Here is a 6,357-nt window from a genome sequence, read left to right as displayed (position 1 = left end):
TTTTATGCATCTCGCAGTTGGATCTGTCATCATGCTTGAGATGAAAGCAAAAGCGTCTGCAAGTCTATTATCCTTTCTTGAAATGTGCCTCCATTTTATCTTTGGGATTTTCGCTGATAATTCTTCAACCAGCTTCTTGTATTTCTTCAAGGATGGTTCATTTGTAGTATACTCTCCTTTTATTTGGCGAATAACTAGCTGCGAATTACTAGTGATCCTGGCATTTTCTAGTTTTATTTCTACTGCGAATTTTAAAGAATGTATCACAACTTCATATTCTGTTTCATTATTAGTGGACGCAAATTCCAATCTGAATGAAAAAGCCATCTTTATTCCTTCTGGCGAAATTAAAACAATTCCAACTCCATTTCCTTATCCATTTGATGATCCATCTACCAATATTTCCCATCTATTTGGTTATGTTAATAAATCTTTTGGATCTCCATGTTCTTCTTCTACATCCATCATTTCTTCTACTGCTTCATCTTCTTCTGAAGGAAATTCTGCCAAGAAATCCGCAACAACTTATGATTTTGGTGAAGATAAAATTTCATATTTAATATCAAAGTGGCCTACTTGTGCATTCCATCTCTCTACCCTTCCTGATCTTTTAGAATTCTTCATCACTGATTCAAATTGGTACTTTTGTTAATATCTTTATCTTGTGTGCTTGAAAGTATATGCGGAGCTTAAATGATGCATAGACCAATGCTAAGATTAATTTTTCAATCTTTGAGTAATTCTTCTCAGCAGTATTAGAAGTTTTGCTAATGTAATAAATGGGTTTCTCCACTCCTGCGTCTACTCGCAATAACACATCACTTAATGCATGCGACGTTGTCGCAAGGTAAATCAATAATTCTTCTCCTGGTTCTGCCTTTTGTAAAATAGTTGTATTCATAAGATGTTCTTTGATTCCTTGAAAAGCCTTTTCACATTCATCACTCCATTAAATTTTGTACCCTTCTTGAGTATATCGAAAAAATATTTGCATTTGTCTGATGATCGCGAAATGAATCTCCCCAGCGAAGCTAGAAGCCCACTCAACTTCTGTACATCTTTTATTGTTATTGGTGTTGGCATGTCACGAACTGCTTGCACTTTTTCTGGATCAACCTGTATTCCTTCCTTTTCTGGATCAACCTGTCTTCTCTTTACAACTCGAATGACTATTTATAAGGAAATACATAATGGATGACAGCTAATCTGTCCTTTATTTTCGAATATGGTTTGCGACATTCTCGCAACCTTACAAATGTTAACTTCGCAAGCTCTCTAATTTTCGCAAGACTATCACATCTTTCTCATGTTCCTTGATGACGTCGTTTCTGAAATTATTCTGCGACGCTATTGTGTTGTACCATTGATAATTTCCCTGAGATATAATTGTTGCGAGATTTTGATCCTACATCTGCTTTACCATCTCTATCACATCTTTACTAACAATATCCCAGTGAGTCTTGAAAAAGCCCGGTGGAAATCCATCCGGACCAGGTGACTTCCACGATTTCATATTCTTGAGAGCTTTAAGAATTTCAGTATCTTCTGGAATTTGGGTAAGTTGCAGATTATCTGATGCAGTGATGACCTAAGGGATGCATTGGAGAATAGTGTCATTCCGAACTGGAGAGACTGAAGTATGGATATCACTGTAATGCTTGACTAGTAATTTCTCCAGATCCTTTATAGAGGTACACCATTGCCCAGTTTCATCTTTCAAAGCTGTGATATTGTTCCTTGACCGCCTTCTATTAGCATTAGCATGATAATATCTCATGTTCTTGTCCATTTGTAGGTAATACTCGTCCCTAGATTTCTGCCCCCAAAAGTCACTTTGCACTTGGTGCCAATGTTCAATCTGATTTTTAATACTCTGAATTTGCTGATTGGTGTTTGGATTGACATCTTCCTGTTGTACTGACTTCATTTGTTGATGCAGCAGTTGGATGTTACTTTGGATATTTCTGAATTTCTCCCTGTTCCATTTAGAAACATATTGTCTAGTTGTGGTATGATGTTTTGTTAGCTGAAAAGCATGCGAGCCATTGACTGGTACCCTCCATACAACATCGACTTCATCTTTCAAATATTCATCACTTTCATAGCACTGGAAGTATTTCTAGTTCCTTCTTTTATCCCCATTAGTTATAGAAGTATCTAACATAATGGGGCAGTGATCTGAGCCAAGCTGTGGGAGGTGTAGTAGCTTAGCATCAGCAAAATAAATGATCCAATCTCCATTTACTAACGCCCTGTCCAGTCTTGAACGTCTAATCCACGTACCATGCACATTACTTGACCATGTGAATGAGCGCCCTGTATACCCCATATCTTCTAGTCCATCATCATTAATAAGTTTTACATACGGAGCATCTTTTGATGAAGAGGCCAAAGAGGAAGTAATGCTTGAAGTATGAGAAGTATTAAGACAAACACCCCTTCTAGTTTCATCTTTGAAGACCAGGTTCAAGTCCCCTAGAACAACCCATGGATGCTTTACATTTATGCTTAGATCTTTAATATATGTCCACTGTTTCAGTTTGTGATTATGATAAGAAGATCCATATATGCATGTGAGAAGCCATTCCGGCTTTGATGGGTCATCCTGCACCAAAAAGTTAATAATCCAAGACTCGACATTCACTACTTTAAAGTTAAAGCCATCTTTCCATAATAGAATTAGTCCACCAGCTAACCCTACAGATGGAACTAGTTTGCTATTGGGATATTTGAAAGGTTTTATGAGTTTTTTCATTTTATTCTCTCCAATTTTAGCTTCTGAGATGAAAATAATATCTGGATTGTATCTATATATGAGGTCTTTCAGATGATCTCTCGTTGTTTTGCCTGCAAAACCCTGACAATTCCATGCTAGTGTCCTCATTGTACTATAATGTTTATTATATTCTAGATAAAACTTATGCGACAAAAGACATAACCAGTAATTATCAACCCGATGAATAAAAGCAGAATTAGAAAAAGTGTTAAATGCAAGGTATATTACCGTGTTTGCGTGGCCATCTTGAGGTTGATTGGTACCATCCAGAGTATCGGCAACATGATTTACTCCATAGTCCATTCGTTTTGGGAAAAGACTAAAGAGCATTCTTTTTTTCTTCATTTTAGCCTAAAAATAACCAAATTAAAAAAGTGAAAGTACCCACTCATTTCCAAAAATGGAGGTAGTTAAAGAGAAACTTCTATTCTTCTTTTATTATTTTCGAGTAGTTAAACCTTTCATATTAGTTAAGGATGTAACCAAATATGATAAACATATTATCTTAATCGAAGCATTATCGTTCTTGTTCTAGTATTCATTATTGTCATGTATGATTGCATAAATGTTTTTTTGGAAGCGCTATTAAACGACCGTGAATGCATATCTATAGCTAGACTAGGGTTATGAGATACTTGGTTGTTGATAAACCTTCATAAATGGCATATTGTGATTAACAGTTGTATTCAAAACCTCAGTGTGATTGCATGTATAAGCTTGACCTATGTTAAATTGATTACTCATAGTATTTCTATTGCATTAATTAGTAGAATCATAGAAATTAAAGCTCTTGGAGGATTAAACTTTACATTGTGTTAGGTTGTTCTTTGAGTGGTATTCACATGTTCATCGTTATGGTATGTGACATAAGGAATTTACCAGAGTATGCCCGAGTCGGGTGCTCTTAGACTCTTAATAATGAACGATTAAGTGACAACTCTAATCATTAGTCAAAGTGCATGTCTTATGATTGATGATGAACCCCTAATCAGTATTCTCAACCTATTAATTACTTTGGACTTAAGTCACAAAATCCCCTAGTTTACTTAAGTTTTCAAATATAATTAACAACCTTGTGGATTGAATATGTTTTTCTCAATGTACTATTATTATTGTGAAGTGAAATAACTTAATAATTTTGCTTGGTTGACAACCGACCATTCATCACCACCGATCAATCACTCGACTGTTATTTGCAGATGATTTCTTTGTGTTTGGTAAAGCTAATCTAGCACAGTAAGATGATTCTCAAAAATTTCATACTTTCTACTCTTCAAGTGGACAAGAAATCAATTTCCAGAAGTCGGGTATCTACTTTCCTCCTAAAGTTCACCATAAGCATTATGGGCTCATTGCAAATGTTTTGAAACGTAAAAGAATTTTTCATTACACTTTTTGAGAGAAACAAGGAAATATGGCATTCTTTGATGAATGTGGGATTTCTCACAATTGAATCAAGGGTTTACAATATTTTTCCTTTATTATTTTTGTTGGATATTTTCGACAAACCCTTCATTTGTAGGCGCTATACAGAGTTTCGGTGATCGACCTCGGGTACTAGGCAGTCACTTGAGTGATGCAGCCACTCCAATTTCAAAACTTTTTTTATACTTAGTTTTGGTTTTTGAAAATAAGGGTAGAATGTTGGATATTTTCAACAAACCCTTAATGCGTCTCGTAGGAATTTTTTTGTTTTAGGATTTCTAATGACAGTTAGAAAAACTGAACATAAACATCGTTTTCCCAAACAGACACCGTTGTTGGAAGAGATGTCTATTCGCACTGAAAAGATGCCCGTTGGAGATGAAGAGTCATCTTCAACAGATGTTAAACTCTCAATAAATTGCGTCCTTGTTCTCCATTCAAACACATCAAAAAAAACTCTCTTTGTTTTCTCTCTAACAAGCATCATCAGAATCATAACATGTGTGTTCTTGGTTGGGTCAAGGTTGTACAAGCTTTGAATCCAACATTGTTGTAGGGATTCAAGTATCCTGACGACAATACTTATTGACCTATTTGTACTCGCCAATCTAATTGGGAAGGGTCGAATAATTGTCGAAGAGAATCTATTATTAGAGCCTTGAACCGAGAGACAACATTCTTTTCTTCACCCTGTTTTAGTGTCAATTTTCCAACAATTTTTCGAGTAGCTAAACCTTTCATATCGTTAAATACGTAGTCAGATATGATAAACATGTTATCTTAATCAAATCATTATCGTTCTTGTTCTACTATTTATTACCGTCATGTATGATTAAATGTTTATTTGTGAACTCTATACTAAATGACCATCAATGCGTATCTATAGCTAGACTAGGGTTTTGAGACACGTAATTGTTGGTAAACCTTGTCATAAGTAGCATATTGTAATTAAAAATTGTATTCAAAACCTCTGTGTGATTGCATGCATAAGAAATACCTATGTTAAATAGATTATTCGCAGTATTTTTATTGCATTGAATAGTCTAATTCATAGAACTTAAAGCTCTTGGAGGATTATAATTCACGATGCATTAGGTTGTTCTTCGAGTGGTATTTACATATTCATCGTTATGGTATGTGACATAAGGAATTTACCAGAGTATGCTCGGATCGGGTTCTCTTGGACTCTTAATAATGAACGATTAAGTGACAACTCTAATCATTAGTCAAAGTGCACTTCTTATGATTGATGATGAACCCCTAGCCTAACCAGTATTCTCAACCTTCTCTTTATTCATTATTTTCTAGTATAATTAGTTTCATTACTTTAGACTTAAATTACAAAATCTCCTTAGTTTACTTAAGTTTTCAAATACAATAAACAACCTTGTGGATCGAATCTTTTCTTCTTACTATATTATTATTACCGTGAAGTGAAATAACTTAAAACAATTTTGCTTGGCTAATAACCGACCATTCATCACCACTGATCAATCACTTGACTGCTATTTTCATATGATTTCTTTGTGTTTGGTAAAGCTAATCTAGCACAGGTAAGCCGATTTCTCAAAATTTTCATATTTTCTGCTCTTCAAGTGGACAAGCAATCAATTTCCAGAAGTCTGATATCTACTTTCCTCCTAAAGTTCGCCATAAGCATTGTAGGATCGATCATTGCAAATATTTTGAAATTTAAAATAATTTCAAAGGATGATAAAATATAGGTACACCATCGTTCTTCCATAGATCTAGAAATTTAAACTTTGAACCTCTTATTGAGAAAACTTATGCTAGACTTAGAGGAAGGAAATCAAAGTTACTTTCTCAGGCTGGTAGAACTATTTTGATAAACTTTATTACTTTTGCTTTTCCACTTTGAATAAAATGGATAAGCTTTAGAAGGATTTTTGGTGGAATAAATATGACCAACATTTGGAAATAAAAACAAAAGTAGATAGTATTATATTTCATGAATTAGAAGAAGAATCATTTTGTGTGCTATTACTAGTCCTTGTACATATGCTTGACCTCTGCAACCTTATGCTGATAGCTTTTGCATACAGTGAATAGTGAATGAGAAAAGAATGGAAGAAATATATTAATGGAGTTTGATCAAGAAGTTTTTTTAGAGGAGTTAGTGAGCTTAAGAAGATAAA

This window comes from Papaver somniferum, chromosome 7 (assembly GCF_003573695.1).
Source record: "Papaver somniferum cultivar HN1 chromosome 7, ASM357369v1, whole genome shotgun sequence".
Classification (NCBI taxonomy): domain Eukaryota; kingdom Viridiplantae; phylum Streptophyta; class Magnoliopsida; order Ranunculales; family Papaveraceae; genus Papaver; species Papaver somniferum.
This window is presented reverse-complemented; position numbering follows the sequence as displayed.